This window comes from Oncorhynchus nerka, linkage group LG18 (assembly GCF_034236695.1).
Source record: "Oncorhynchus nerka isolate Pitt River linkage group LG18, Oner_Uvic_2.0, whole genome shotgun sequence".
Lineage (NCBI taxonomy): Eukaryota > Metazoa > Chordata > Actinopteri > Salmoniformes > Salmonidae > Oncorhynchus > Oncorhynchus nerka.
In genome coordinates this window covers 63,118,027-63,134,926 of record NC_088413.1, presented here as the reverse complement: position 1 = coordinate 63,134,926, position 16,900 = coordinate 63,118,027, and positions in this window count along the sequence as shown.

Sequence of the window (16,900 nt, the reverse complement as noted above, 5' to 3'; positions counted from 1 at the left end):
TCTGGAGTTTGTGAGCGAGCTTGAAGTCCATGAAATTACCCTCTGCTCCTGAGTCCAGTAAGGCTTGGGTGTCGTGCGTGTGGTTGGCCCATCTTAGTCTTACCGGGAGGAGAGTAGATGATGAGGTCTTCTCTGTGGTGACACCACCCGATAGTAGCCTCATTCTTACTACCGGGCCTAATCTTTTACCGGGCAGGAGTGGATAAAGTGGCCCGCTCTACCACAGTAGAGACAGAGCCCTTGGGATCTCCGCCTCTCCTTCTCTTCCCGGGAGAGGCGAGCTCTCCCCAGCTGCATGGGTTCGTGAGCGGAGGCTGAACTGGCCGTGTTCCCGCCGCTGGCATGCCAGCCCTCCATGTCGTTATACGGTCTGTTAGGGCATGCTCGGCGGCCAACACGACTCAGACGAGCGTCGACCCTCAAGGCTAGTTCCACTAGTTCATTTAAACTCCTGGGAAGGTCCAGAACATAAATCTCCTTCTGGATCCGGTCCTCCAGCCCATGCAGGAACATGTCCCACTGCGCCTCCTCGTTCCACTGACACTCTGCGGCCAGAGTGCGGAATTGGATGGAGTATTCCGATACTGAACGGTCTCCTTGGCGAAGGTCAGCGAGTAGTCTGGCCGCCTCCCTACCCGCCACGGCCCGATCGAAGACCCTTCTCATCTCCTCGGAGAGTGTCTGGAAAGAGGTGCAGCATGGGTCCTGGTTCGCCCACACCGCCGTTCCCCAAAGAGCCGCTTTGCCTGATAGCAGTGTGAGTACGAATGCTACCTTAGACTGTTCACGGTTGAAGGTCCATGGCTGCAACGAAAATGCATGGAACATCTCGTAAGAAAAGCTCTGCAATAGTCAGGATCACCTGAATAACCCTCTGGTGTCGGTAGCCGTGGCTCTAGCTGGGAATCCGGCTCTGGCGGGGCGGGTTGAACTGCCGGTGTAGGTGGCGCAGCGAGACCCCTCAGATGTTGTAATTGTTGGGTCAGCTGGGATACCTGCGTCGCAATGGCTTGTACTGCCCGACCTGTGCTGGAGATGTTCTCCTCTTGTTGATCCATTCTCGTGATACTACGGGAAATGAATTCGGTCAGACTCGTTGAACTCGCTGCATCCATGGTCTGGTCAGATCGTTCTGTAACAATACAGAGGCGGATGCAAGATGCAAGCAACGATGGTTTAATGAATACAGGTTACAGCAGCAACAGGACAGACAGACTGTACTCAGACGGAATCCGACCCAGGGACTAGGGCGCATCCTCCTATGTGAGCGTGCTGAGAAACCCAGGGAGAGTGTCCGGATGGGTAGGAAGGAGCACAGCAGATAATCCACACAAGGGCGGCGAGAGATGAGCACGGACACACGACACAACCTCAGGGAAGTAACAACAATCTGACAACAAGAAACACTGGTTACAGAACATATAAAGGGAAGATAAGTGATTCCAGCTGGCGCAGACAATCAGGCTGAGATTGGGAACCACGCCCACACAAACACGGGAGAGAGAGAGAGAGAGAGAGAGAGAAGGAAAAGGAGGCAGTGGATTCATGAACCGTGACAGGGATGGAGGAGCAGGGAGGGAAGGAGGAGCAGGGAGGGAGGCACGTAGGAGCAGGGAGTTAGGGACGGAGGAGCAGGGAGTTAGGGACGGAGGAGCAGGGAGGGAGGGACGGAGGAGCAGGGAGGGACGGGGGATCAGGGGGAGGGACGGAGGAGCAGGGAGTTAGGGACGGAGGAGCAGGGAGTTAGGGACGGAGGAGCAGGGAGGGAGGGACGGAGGAGCAGGGAGGGAGGGACGGAGGAGCAGGGAGGGAGGGAGGGACGGAGAAGCAGGGAGGCACGGAGGAGCAGGGATTTAGGGACGGAGGAGCAGGGAGGGACGGAGGAGGAGGGATTTAGGGACGGAGGAGCAGGGAGGGACAGAGGAGCAGGGAGGGAGGGACGGAGGAGGAGGGAGGGAGGGAGGGAGGGGGAGGGGGAGGGAGGGAGGGACGGAGGAGCAGGGATTTAGGGACGGAGGAGCAGGGAGGGAGGGACGGAGGAGGGAGGGACGGAGGAGCAGGGATTTAGGGACGGAGGAGCAGGGAGGGACAGAGGAGCAGGGAGGGAGGGACGGAGGAGGAGGGAGGGAGGGAGGGAGGAGCAGGGAGGGAGGGAGGAGCAGGGAGGGACGGAGGAGCAGAGGGGGGACGGAGGAGCAGGGAGGCACGGAGGAGCAGGGATTTAGGGACGGAGGAGCAGGGAGGGACGGAGGAGCAGGGAGGGAGGGACGGAGGAGGAGGGAGGGACAGAGGAGCAGGGAGGGATGGAGGAGGAGGGACGGGCGGACGGAGGAGCAGGGAGGGATGGAGGAGCAGGGAGGGAGGGACGGAGGAGCAAGGAGGGACGGAGGAGCAGGGAGGGACAGGCGGACGGAGGAGCAGGGAGGGACGGACGGACGGAGGAGCAGGAAGGGACGGACGGAGGGAGGGAGGGACGGAGGAGCAGGGAGGGAGGGAGGGCGGCGCAGGTAGGCAGGGAGGGAGGGTGGCGCAGGTAGATGGGGAGGAGCAAGGATGGAGATGGTAGCAGAGAGGGAGGGTGGGTGGAGCAGGCGGAGAGAGTGGGGCAGAAATGGAGGAAGTAGCAGAGAGGGAAGGAGGATAGAGCATGGGAGGAATGAAGGAGGAGGAGAGAGGGAGGGTGGAGCAGTGAGAGAGGGAGGGTGGAGCAGTGAGAGAGTGTGGGTGGAGCAGTGAGAGAGTGTGGGTGGAGCAGTGAGAGAGGGAGGGTGTAGCATGGATGGAGGAGCAGGGAGGGAGGGTGGGTGGAGCAGTGAGAGAGGAAGGGTGGAGCAGTGAGAGAGGGAGGGTGGAGCAGTGAGAGAGGGAGGGTGGAGCAGTGAGAGAGGGAGGGTGGAGCAGTGAGAGAGGGAGGGTGGAGCAGTGAGAGAGGGAGGGTGTAGCATGGATGGAGGAGCAGGGAGAGAGGGAGGGTGGAGCAGTGAGAGAGGGAGGGTGGAGCAGTGAGAGAGGGAGGGTGGAGCAGTGAGAGAGTGTGGGTAGAGCAGTGAGAGAGGGAGGGTGGAGCAGTGAGAGAGGGAGGGTGTAGCAGTGAGAGAGGGAGGGTGGAGCAGTGAGAGAGTGTGGGTAGAGCAGTGAGAGAGGGAGGGTGGAGCAGTGAGAGAGGGAGGGTGTAGCATGGATGGAGGAGCAGGGAGAGAGGGAGGGTGGAGCAGTGAGAGAGGGAGGGTGGAGCAGTGAGAGAGGGAGGGTGGAGCAGTGAGAGAGTGTGGGTAGAGCAGTGAGAGAGGGAGGGTGGAGCAGTGAGAGAGGGAGGGTGTAGCAGTGAGAGAGGGAGGGTGGAGCAGTGAGAGAGTGTGGGTAGAGCAGTGAGAGAGGGAGGGTGTAGCAGTGAGAGAGGGAGGGTGGAGCAGTGAGAGAGTGTGGGTAGAGCAGTGAGAGAGGGAGGGTGGAGCAGTGAGAGAGGGAGGGTGTAGCATGGATGGAGGAGCAGGGAGGGTGGGTGGAGCAGTGAGAGAGGGAGGGTGTAGCATGGATGGAGGAGCAGTGGGGGGGTGGAGCAGTGAGAGAGGGAGGGTGGAGCAGTGAGAGAGGGAGGGTGTAGCATAGATGGAGGGTGTCCCCTTACCATGTAAATATTCCTCATCCTAGTTAAATAGAGCAAGTTGTATTATTCCCACATTAGGGTGCACAGCTAAGTAATGCATTAATGTGGATGTAAGATTCCAAGGTGCTTCATAGACAGGTGGGTTGTTTAGCAACAAAACCGATGTGTGCGCAACCGTGGAGCAAAACAGGCTGGGTTTGCTTAGAATCAAAGGATTGTTGACAACATGTAAACTATATTTCCTCTCCACAATAAGCATGTGATGTCTCTCAGATATATTTTGACAGTTGTTGGTTAGCTAGCTAACGCATTTAGCCGTATTAGTATAGACGTGACAACATTCAAAACACCTCAAAACAAAACATGGTATCAAGAACAACATGCTGAAATGAGCCACCTAGGATTACCACATGGCAGCTTCTAGTCATTGGTTCTAGCAGTCTGACCTTCCAGAATCATAACAACACATTGACTTCTGTCCCATCTATGCACACTCATCAATTTTGTGACATTATCAGCAAGCCCATCTATTGGAAACAGATGATATTTATTTGATATTTCATCTTTAAATCCTTTATTTGGCGACACAATTATTAGTATTTTTTAGCGTTTATATTCAGCACCATGTGTGCATGCATGCCAAGGGTGGAACAACCACATTATAATTCTATTATTTCATTACTCCATGATTTCTTTCTACATTTTTACAGCTCAATAAATAACTATTGGGCCGTTCTGGCTCAGACACGGCTTACTTGTCCAAGGCTCACTCATTAAATAAAGTACCAGAAAAATACTCACCGAGTCCCATGGCCATTCTTTTCTTACTATCACAAAAAGAAACCCATTTCAGAGGTTTCAAAATACACATTTTTAATAGATGAGACAAATATGAATGCCTAACTTCATTTTATCAGCATAATACAATCTGTGTGCATTTTTCTCAAGGCTACAGCTTCAATTTGGAGTCAATAAGTAGGCCTAATTCATAGTGTCACAGCTGAATACAGATCCATAAATCAATATGCCTCCCCTACGATAACTTCATAGAAGACAATTTGCAAAAACAACTAAAAAATGGAAAGTCATTTTGAACCAACTGAGAGGCACACTCACAACCCCTTTACAATATTTATGTGAGGACCTAATGACAGATCTCGTCACTCAATGTTTTTAGTTCACACATCACAATCAGAAAGTAATGTAGGTGGTAAAACAATTCCAGGACAACCGACCGCTGGAATGATAATTATTGCACTGACTCAATGGCAAGCAAACTCTTCCATTGGCAAACTTGAGGATGACCGCTCCTTCAAACAATGACCCTCCAATTCAAGCCTGATTACGCTTCTCTAGGACACTAAGAAGTTACCGACTTCAAAAAGACAAGCGACAATCGGCAAGTATGAACCTTGGCCTGCCGCCCCCTCAGCCCCAGCCAGGGGGCCATAGCCATTAAAAGATAAATGTATTTCCCCAATCCATTATTCATGATGTTGCTGAGCTGGGGGAGCAGAGCAGTGAGTCAGAGGCTTAGCACAGCAGTGGATCCCACTCGGCCGCGTCAAGGTCCCCACTGGACCACACTCTGATGTAGGAGACCAGGCGACAGCTGTGGGAAGAGAGAGGGAGAGAAAGAGAGAATGCGAGAGAGACAGAGAACAGGAGAGACAGAGAACGGGAGAGACAGACCGAGGTAGACCGCCAATATGTACACACATACACAAAACCATAGTTACAAATCTCTGTCACACACACACACACACACACACACACACACACACACACACACACACACACACACACACACACACACACACACATCATAAATCACACAAGTCTCTCTCTCTCTCAGATTAGGAGGACCTGTGTGTCTGTGGTCACACATTTAGAGTTTAGTCACAGTCCAGATCAGAGCAAACACACTGAAGTGAATGTCAAACAGCCTCAGCTCTTCTCTCCATCCATTCAGCCCTCCTCTAATGTTGGCCAAGATGAAAACAGTGACGCAATCATAAGCTTTTGTCTCCTTAAACAGCCAAATAAGGACAAAGGGCTCTATTCCAGCATTCAACTTAGAAGTAAAGTGTTATTCCTTTTTCGTCACACAAGGAGAACCTGACATATTTCACATGAAATGTAACATTTATATTTATCAAATAGATTACAAAGAAATTGGCCTGAAGGCAAACAAATATACTTTGATATGATTATCTAGAGCATTCAAATTTGTAGTACTGAATGTTTGTACGAATATTTGTCACCATCTGTAATTATTTCTAAATGATCAATAAATGGTAAATCAAGCACATTTTTGTTACAATATATATTTGATTTAATCCTCTTTAACCGTGCCTCATAAGCAGACAGAAAAACCCCGTTGCATAGCTGTCTTTGTAGAAAACAACAACATTTATCTCACATGGCTTTATGATGAGAGAAAGAACCTGTTCATGTTCTAATCAAACGCTACCCAAATTGTCTCATAATTGCCTATAATTGAACACACACTGTGCAATTGTGTTGCTTCATGCCAATACCTATTACTGAAACTGTTCCAATGAAGTTCTCGTTATAGGCATCTCTACCAGGCAAACACTCCAGCCCTGTTCATTCATTCTCAAAGAGAACACTTTCCCTATAATATGTGTTTCATGAGGACAAAGATTTAGATGTTTAACTGTGTGAATTGTGTAGAGAAGCTTCAACTTCAAAATGCTAAAGATCCGGGTTATATTATTTCCAATTGATTAAATAATATAAAATCAAAAGCAGGCTAAACCACCACAAACCACTCTAAACCGCATTCTGAAAAAGTAAGTACAACAGACTAGTCCTGTCCATTAAAAAGTGTTTTCCTTCAGGCACAAGTAGTCTCCATTACTTATATTTACAAATTTGAGATACATTATACTGGCATAAAATGCACACTGGAGCTGTAGAGAAAAGAAGAGCTACATTACAGAGGAGAGGGCGTTCTGAACACATCGCTACTCAGGACTTCATGCTGGGTTCATTTCTATTTAGACAAGAGGACACAAGGGTGGGAAAAAGAAGACGAGGAGGCCAGGAGATGTGGGAGGTGTCAAGACAAGTGTGTGTGTGTGGGGGGGGGGGGGGGGGGGGGGGGCAGTATTCCTGTTTTCCCACTATTGCATCCTGGCTATAAATTAAAAAACAGAAACAAAAGCATTCATATTTGTGCTCGCATGTCAAGGGTTACTTGTTCCATTGAATATGTCTCCCATTTTCTGCTGATCACTCTCTCTGCTCTTTAATCTCTTTCTTGTTTCTGCTCAATGGCTTCCTCTCACTGTCTCCCTGTCACAAATGTAGCCTTTCTCTCCCTTTACTTTTTAACACTTACAAAACTGAAAAGGCCAGGCCTGGGCTGGGCCACCTGGAAGCAGCAATGGAGCATTCTCTCAGGCAGGCTCCCTGCCAGTTGCCAGCTGTAGCATTGTGAGTATCCATCTTAGTTAATTCCATGCATCGCAATTGTGCTGGCCGCTGTTTACAACCACCTCCTACTCTGCCTGGGTCCCTCTCCGATTGTCCCGGGCCTCCCTTGTTTAATACTGTTTTGCAAGTTATTAAGCCCTGGAAGTCCATTAATCACAGTTCATGGGTTGTGTAAGCCCACACAACGCAGGGAGAGGGGGAAGGGAGGCACACTCGCTCCCCTGAATGGGCTTAGACGGTGGTCCATTCAGATCCTAACGAGATCATTACCTCTAACTAAATACAAACCTGACCCCGCGACCTGCTGGGAAATTACGTAGGGCCCCCGGTGCACGACATTAATATGCCGTCTCAGCCCCCGCCCCCTTTCTTACACCGCTGCGTAAACGCCCAACCCAAACTACAACTCCAACAACCGCCCCACCTCCCCTACCTCCCTCCCTCTATTCTCACTTTCTCTCCAATGGACAGAAAACTAAACCTGTCATCAAAAGAAGCCTAATCACTGCTGTGATTGTGGTAAACCAAGCCTGACAGACATTTCACTAAGGCCTCAATGGCCACATCAGTGCCACCTCCCTGGCCAGCCCCTCTCCTTACCAGGCCCCCAGCCAATGAGCAGCAAACACCCGGGGCTTTTCAGTTTACTTGACACACTGTGTCCACTTTTCTGGGACCACCTGGTATGCCCATTTTAATACAAAACCAGTTCAGCCTTCTCTCCCTTTTTCTCCTCTAATTCTGCCTCTCAAGCTAAGCTACCACCATGAATTCTGTATAATCCATTGACCCCGCAGAACATTCCTGGTTTACACTCCTCGGAAGATGCTGGATTTGGGCGGATTACATGGTTTCAGTTCTATTTGGAGGCACCTGCGACTGGGAACCGAGGGGGGAACAATCATGGCCACGGCTGCGGGAGATTCCCGCACCTTTCACTCAACTTTTTGGGATCATTAGCAATCACCTTCCCTAATCTCTACCTGTAACTTTCCTATTGTGGAAACCAGGCCAGGGTGTCACGGCTACTCAGCATGGCTACAGTATGGGCTGCAGGAAGTTGGAGTAGGGGGTGACAGGCAGGCAGGACAGGAGGGGTGAGAGAGGGGATTGGTTGCCAGTGAGCACTGACTTTCAGTTTCCCCTCAGCTTATGTTAAGATGTTGTCACTTTCAGAATTTCAAGTGTCTCCACTTCAGAAGCTGGAGCTTAGCGGTAGCACAGGGAGGAGGTGGGGAGAGTCTGGGAAGAGATACATGTTAAACAAACACAACATTAAAACTTTGTCACACAATCCCCTGACAAGCACAACTCCCATTTCAACATTTCTCAACTTCCGCTGTTTCCTTCTTTCTCATTGACACACATCAGGTTTCTCATTGACACACATCAGGTTTCTCATTGACACACATCTGGTTTCTCATTGACACGCATCAGGTTTCTCTCAGTCTCCATCAAAGACTCTTCAAGTAAATGCTTCCTCCCAATGGACTGTCAAGTTCGCATTGAAACTTAATGAATTAAAAAATATATATATATATAAATATTCTTTGAGCCTTTAATGCGTGAGGGCTTAATTGTTTTTCTTTTCTGTAAGGATATCATGTTTTCTAAGCATGGATTCTTATGCTGTGCCTGGTAGGCAGATACGAATATTTTAAATTAGGGGTAATATCTCCACTCTAATCCTTGATAAGATCTAAATTGTTAGACGATCTGAAATGGAGATGCGGCAACTAGGCCTAAATTAAATAGAAACCTTCATTTACCTGGATATTATCTTCCTGTGAAATATAATCACTTGCTTGATAACTGAGGACACCAGCAAATTCTTATAATTGACTCTCACTATTGTCAAGGAACATGTTTCAACATGAAATGTTAAGCCAGTCCTATACCCACTGATAGACATTTGCACACACAAAAACACATGAACACACACACACACATACATATTCACATTATCCCGCCGGCAAACTCACTCACACAGAATTACCACACAAAAACACTAGGCCCTACACACACACCAGGCTTGTGAAGTGTCTGCCCGGAGCTGTGTTGATTGTTACTCAACACTGACCAATTGTAATCTCATAATGACGATCTCTGGCATGACAAGTGATTTTAACCTGCCAGTGGGCCGCCCCCCTACGCATTCCCAGAGCACAGATCAGCCGCCTGAGGTAAACAAAAACATTAGGAGAGCGTTCCACATTTAAGAGCACACTAATTACAGTAATTCCCATCTGAAGTACTTTTTTGTGCAATTTGCTCAGATCACCAAACCTCCAATCCCGCTCATGTAAACAAATAAACACTCCCATAACAAAGAGATAACACACATTATACAACACACTGTTAAAACTGGCTGAGGGGAAGAGCTGAAGAAGGCTTTAAATAGCATCATGATACTGTTCAGTGTGAAGCTTCAGTGTTCTGTTGATCTCCAGAGAAGGGGAATTATAAAGTGTCGTTGGTGAGTTCATGAAAATTCATATCTGATTAACATCATAAAAACAAAATGGAGAACAACAAACTTATAAAAGACCTCTTTAGATACTGTTTTTTATTTTTATTTTTTACTATTCCTGTCTGAAAACAATAGTAAAAAGGAAATCAAAAAGTTGACATGGGCACACAATCCAACTGAACTCATTCCATATTTAACACGCCTTAAGCGACTATAACCTAGTTCCTAGAAGAGAGAGGATACATGCATTATGACAGCTAATTGATATGTGCCCAACAAGTGTAACGGGACCAGCCGTATCCTGATACCCAGCACGATTACCTCACCATGGTGGTGGGTACAGCTCATCACTCCCAGCCATATCCTGATACCCAGCACATGATCAACTCACAATAGTGGTGGGTACAGCTCCACTCTGCAGCTCAATTGGGGGGTACAGCTCCACTCTGCAGCTCATGTGGGGGGTACAGCTCTCATTCTGCAGCTCATTTGGGGCGGTACAGCTCCACTCTGCAGCTCATTTGGGGGGTACAGCTCCACTCTGCGGCTCATTTGGGGGGTACAGCTCCACTCTGCAGCTCATTTAGGGGGTACAGCTCCACTCTGCAGCTCATTTGGGGGGTACTGCTCCAATCTGCAGCTCATTTGGGGGGTACAGCTCCACTCTGCAGCTCATTTGGGGCGGTACAGCTCCACTCTGCAGCTCATTTGGGGCGGTACAGCTCCACTCTGCAGCTCATTTGGGGCGGTACAGCTCCACTCTGCAGCTCATTTGGGGCGGTACAGCTCCACTCTGCAGCTCATTTGGGGCGGTACAGCTCCACTCTGCAGCTCATTTGGGGCGGTACAGCTCCACTCTGCAGCTCATTTGGGGCGGTACTGCTCCACTATGCAGCTCATTTGGGGCTCATTTGTTCTTAACTGACTTGCCTAGTTAAATAACGGTTAAATAAATAAAAATGGTGTATTCAGACAGCCCACCTTGTCTTACCTGGTCTTATCCTCTCACCTCTGGCCAGAGACAGCAGGGTATCCTCTGACAGCAGAGGTAATCAGAGCAGCCCTAAGCCACACAACCCTCCAGGTGAGTGCATCTCTCTCTGTTGGAGGACAAAATGAAGCAGAAATGATGGAGTGTGGCTGAGAGCTAATGCACCTCCCAGTAATTAGAGGCGTACCTAACTGTATGCAAACAGCATACACAGACACACATTTCACTATTCACCTATCAAAAGGCATATCCCTGTCTTATAAACTGACTCTCTCTATCCCCCTTTCTCTGAGGCTTTGTCTCTCACACATTCACCCTTAACCATCACAACTTGTTACTTGTACCAAGTCACACCGGATGGCCTCCCGGCACCTTTTAGCCTGGTGATAAATTGGACCGAGCTAAGATAGTTCAACCCTTTATTCTGCTAAACTTAAACAAAAAGACAGGGCTCTCAAAAGATTACAGCAGCGCATTAACCATGGAATGAACCATGAAATTGCTTTTTTCCCCTCCTGCAGTGTTCAGACTTCATAGTGGTCACTGCCAGTCATGGGGAATGTGTACAGCCATTAGCGTTACATCATTGACAGATAACAAAACAACCACTCAGGGAGGAGCTTCTTCCTCCAACGCATGTCAGCTGACTGAGGACATGCCAATGAAAAACATGTACGGAAATATACTTTGCATCAACTTTGGCTAATCTTCAGATAATGGGTAATGTGTTGTTATACTGTAGGAAAGTCAAGTTTTCAAGAGAGACCAGGGACATCAATTTAATTCCAATCAGAGGGTTTTTAGGAAAAAAAGGTTATTTTAATACAATAAATAAATAAAATATACATTAATTTTCTCCAACCAAATTCAATCATTTAAGGCCATCGGTATGTGTTAGGCCAATCTGAGCAGATTGAACCTATTTAAATTCCTGGTTCACCTCATGAGCAAAAAACTCTGAATTCTTCCATTTCAATGTACCTCCATTTTCTCCTAACTGTACAGTATCAAGGCTAGACTACCTTTAAATTGAATTCTAATTTATTTTCCTCTTGCACAATACTCTTCTCAGTATAACATATCAATAAGGGCAGGGTGCTCTCTTTTTTTTCTCTACAGCGGCTGTTGCCTCAATGGCAGGGTCGAAGGTCATGGACACTGTGTGGAAGTTGAGGAGAGAAAAGGCTGTGCAGAACAAGTGCAGGACGAGCTTGATGAAGCGATTAGAGGCCTCTGTATCTGCCTCGGGCCTGCCCTTGATACCCTCTATCCATTACAATCCCTAAGTCAATGGAAATAGACTGGGCATCTTGTGTGTGTGTGTGTGTGTGTGTGTGTGTGTGTGTGTGTGTGTGTGTGTGTGTGTGTGTGTAGGTGTTTCAAGCAGGAAGTCCTTTGATGGGCTATTGATCACTAACTACTACACTATGCTACTTACTGTGATGAGAAACTGTTCTTTTCAGACAATCATAGTCTATTGTGGTTTCCTATTGATTGGTCAGAGTAAAACAAGTCAACTCAAATTAGCCACAGCCGTATAGGAGTCCACAGTCCGCTGAACAAATCAACTGAAACTATCCATAGTCCTACACACTGTGGGCTCCGGAATTATTGGAACCCTTGACAAAGACAAACAAAAAGACTAGAATAAATCATAAAAATACTGAGCTATATTGTATGCTCAAAGTGTTTTACAACTATTATTTTATACAATTATAATTGCTCAGAGAAAATATATTTTGTTTAACAAGTGATTTAAAAAGGATCTAAAGATAGGGGTACAAATGATTGCCTCCCTATTTTCAAAACTCCGCCCCTTGCGGGGATAACAACACTGAACCTTTTTCTAAAATCTTTTATGAGATTGGAGAACACATTTGGGAGGCCCCTTAGACCATTCCTCCATATAGATATTTCCAGATCCTTGATGTCCTTCACCTGTTTCCTCTACCAGGAGCTTGAAAACTTGGCCGCAAGACGATAACCCCAAGGACGCATCAAAATCCACAAAGAATCAACATTTTGCAGTGGCCATCTCAGTCTCCGGACTTGAACCCCATTGAAAACCTGTGGTTTGAATCGAAGAGGGAAGTCCATAAGTGCAGGATATCAAGGATCTGCATGGAGCAATGGTCTAAGATCCCTCCCAATGTGTTCTCCAATTTCATAAAACATTTTAGAAAAAGGCTCAGTGTCATTCTCTTCACAAGGGGAGGTTGCTGGAATATTGAAAACAGGGGATCCAATCATTTTGACCCTCATCTTTTTTAGAACCTTTTTTATTACATGTTAAACAAATTATTTTTCTCTGAGCAATTGTATTAGTCTCAAACATTCTTTGCACAACTTTATCAAGGGATCCAATAATTCCGGATCCCAATGTAAGTATCCACATTCACAGTCCATTGATTGGTGTGTCCAGAGGTACCAATGCAACATCACCATCTCAGTCTTATCTGATTCATTTCAACGCATGACAATCATTCTTATAACTGTATTATTTAGCATTAATTCCTCATACACCAAGCAGTTGCTAAACATGTGACAGTACCATTGTTCATTACATACACTACCGTTCAAAAATGTGTTTTTTTGAAAGAAAAGCAATTTTTTTTGTCCATTAAAATAACATCAAATTGATCAGAAATACAGTGTAGACATTGCTAATGTTGTAAATAACTATTGTAGCTTGAAACGGCAGATTTTTATCTACATAGGGGTACAGAGGCCATTATCAGCAATCATCACTCCTGTGTTCCAATGGTACGTTGTGTTAGCTAATCCAAGTTTATAATTTAAAAAAGGCTAATTGATCATTAGAAAACACTTTTGCAATTATGTTAGCACAGCTGAAAACTATTGTGGGATTAAAGAAGCAATAAAACTGGCCTTCTTTAAACTAGTTGAGTATCTGGAGCATCAGCGTTTGGGGGTTCGAATACAGGCTCAAAATGGCCAGAAACAAATGATTTTCTTCTGAAACTCGTCACTCTATTCTTGTTCTGAGAAGTGAAGGCTATTCCATGCGAGAAATTGCCAAGAAACAGAAGATCTAGTACAAAGCTGTGTACTACTCCCTTCACAGAACAGAGCAAACTGACTCTAACCAGAATAGAAAGAGGAGTGGGAGGCCCCGGTGCACAACTGAGCAAGAGGACAAGTACATTAGAGTGTCTAGTTTGAGAAACAGACGACTTACAAGTTCTTAACTGGCAGCTTCATTAAATAGTACACGCAAAACACGTCTCAACGTCAACAGTGAAGAGGCGACTCCGGAATGCTGGCCTTCTAGGCAGAGTTCATCTGCCCAGTGTCTGTGTTCTTTTGCCATCTTAATCTTTTTATTTGCCAGTCCGAGATATGGCTTTTTCTTTGCAACTCTGCCTAGAAGGCCAGCATCCCGGACTCGCCCACTGTTGATGTTGAGACTGGTGTTTTGCGGGTACTATTTAATGAAGCTGCCAGTTGAGGACTTGTGAGGTACGGACAGTTTTTAGCCTGTGTCTAAGAGGCATGAGTATAACACTATTATCCCAATTTATCCCTGGGAATAAGTCCAGGCAGCACCAGCCCCAGGCCCAGCGGGAAGCTAATAGACTGGGCAGAGGAAACCCCCTGAGGCTTAGGGCATTGTGTCAAGGCCTTGTCTACTTCACACACATTAAGGATCACATGCCTCAATTTCACAGTGCAGCGGGGGGACCAGCCCCAGCACACCACTGATTGGCCATTGAGTTAGGTGGTGTTGACAGTTATAGCAGTGTAGCATAATCAACAGGGAGGTCAAGGTTGATTCAGTCATCATGGTCTATTTAATTATACCATTAACCATCTAAATGATGGGAACCTGCTGAATATCTATACTACGGAAGCACAATAAAGAATGCTGAATTCCATTCATATCTACATATGCTGCATTCCAAGACTATACATTCTGCAAGGGGGAAAATGTGTTGTTGCTCATGCAGTGTCTGGCAGGTTTGAATTTTTCAATATGCCACTTCAGGTTGAAGACATTTCTACTGTCATTTTCCTCCAGTACTTCAGTGTAATTCTTTTTTTCCCCACCTCCATTTTTCCAGCGACTGCAATATTTGGCAGACTGAATTGTGTGTTATTACCCAGCTGGAGACAATATCATTACCACATATTTGCTGTTAAGGGTCTGCAAAGAATGGTGCCTGCTTGGGCCTCACTGATCTAACAACCTCACACAGTGCTCCTAAATTACCCACTCCTGTTGCAGGGAAGTCAAACACTACCAGTTAGAGGTGAGTGAACAAAAGAGCTGGTTGAGAGAATGCTGTGTGTGTAAAGCTGTCATCACGGCAAAGGGTGGGTAAAATATATATTGATTAGTTTAACGCTTTTTTGGTTACTACATGATTCAATGTGTTATTTCATAGTTTTGATGTCTTCACTATTATTATACAATGTACAAATAGTAAAAACAAAGAAAAACCCTTGAATAAGAGGTGTGTCCAAACCTTGACTGGTACTGTATATGAGTGAGTTGGTGGAGAGATAGCCTACATTGAAAAAGGTGCAACTGGGGAAACACTATACCTCTCGAGGACCATTTTTAAAAGGGTATTTTTCTCACTGGATCTAATGTCATATATTTTCACTCTATTTTCATTCTATTCCTTGGTGACAGGAGCTGAAGTTTGAGCAAAGTCTTTGAAACCACATATCGGTCAATACACTGAACATCATTGATATGCAGAATAACTTCAGAATGGCCAAACAACCCCTTTTTATGGAGCTATACACACTATTTGTATTTAAGACAAATATAATTGCTCTCATTTTCTTTTGTGGACAACACACAGCAAAGACACAAACAGTTTATGCATACTGAGCGACAAAACCATGTTTTTCCCTTCCAGAGAAGAATACAGATATGTAACCTGGCAACTGAACAGCAAATGAGGGGCAATAATTATCCAAACTTCCATTCTCATCCATGATCCAGTTTCATTTATGCAAGCAATAGAACATGTTTGATTGCACATCTCTCTATGTTTACAGGGCACAAAGCATTATCTGGCCCAGCAGAGCAATACATAGTCTGAAACAGAGAATCAAACTCTTCATGAACCAATCATTAAACATCCCCTCGCCTGCAGAATAAAACCACAGTGAGGAAGAAAGGAGGCACTCTGAAAGGGTCTTCGACAGCTTTGAAGATGTAAACAGAAAGACGTTATTGAAGTACAGATGAGGCTACCCCTCTATTCTATTCTGGAGCGGGAAAACCTATCATGGTGGAAAGAATCCTTTATTTCTCTGAACAATGGGTCCAAGGTAACATGGAAAAATACTTTTATATTAATGATGTAAACATTGACATTATGAGCATTCTGACATCAAAAAAAAAAAAAAACACTGTTGGCATTACAGTGCCTCTACTGCTATAGTATAAAGTATTCATACTCATTAGAAGGTCTGTATAACCTACAATAAGGTTCCACTTGTAAAGGGTTTATAAAGGGTTTGTAATTACATTATTACCAGTTATTTAATCATTAAAAAATAACAAATTGGTCAAAATAATGTGATAGCCAGTCAGTGTTTGCCAAATAGTGACCCACTCCAGCTATTAACCATTTATAAATGCCCTTACAAATGCATATAATATTGAACCCTCATGTATCATCATGCACATTTATTTTCAATGGTTGCACCGTTAAACAATAGTTATTTTCTCACTTGTGGGTGTGATGCATTGGTGCTTTGTCCCAGGAACAGAATTGGTTGGTTATCAGACCAATGGTCAACTCCCATGATGTGTCTTGCCCCACCTGTTGATGCATTGGTACACTTATTTATTCCAGGAATGAAGGCTTCATCTCAATATCTCAAGCCATATTATTGGTGTGGTTTGCTGGTTTCTGAAAAATTCCCCCGATATTGTGATATATTCCCATCTGTGAAACATGCTTGAAATAAAGAGGACTTGGAAAGTTCCCAGAATGTTGTGTTGATACTAACATCATGTGACGTCGTGAAGAATCATGATGGACGTGGCAATGAGAAGTATATAAAGGCCAGACAGAAGAGTTAGTGTGAAAGAAACATTGTACACAAGATAACCATTTTTGACAAAGAGCGGGTAAATTCTCTATGCAATGTGTTTCACTTTTGAATACAGAAGTTCTGCTGGATGATTTAGCATAATGCTCAGCTTGCTAAGTAGCTATCTAGCTAACTATTGCTTGCCCCTCTATCCTACCTAGCTAGCTAGGAAACACTAGCTAGCCAGCTAAGTAGCATCATTTGGTAAAAACCTCAAAATTTTTGAGTATAGACATTCTGCTAGACGACTCAACATGAGATAATCTTTGGCATGATATAGCTAACACGTTAA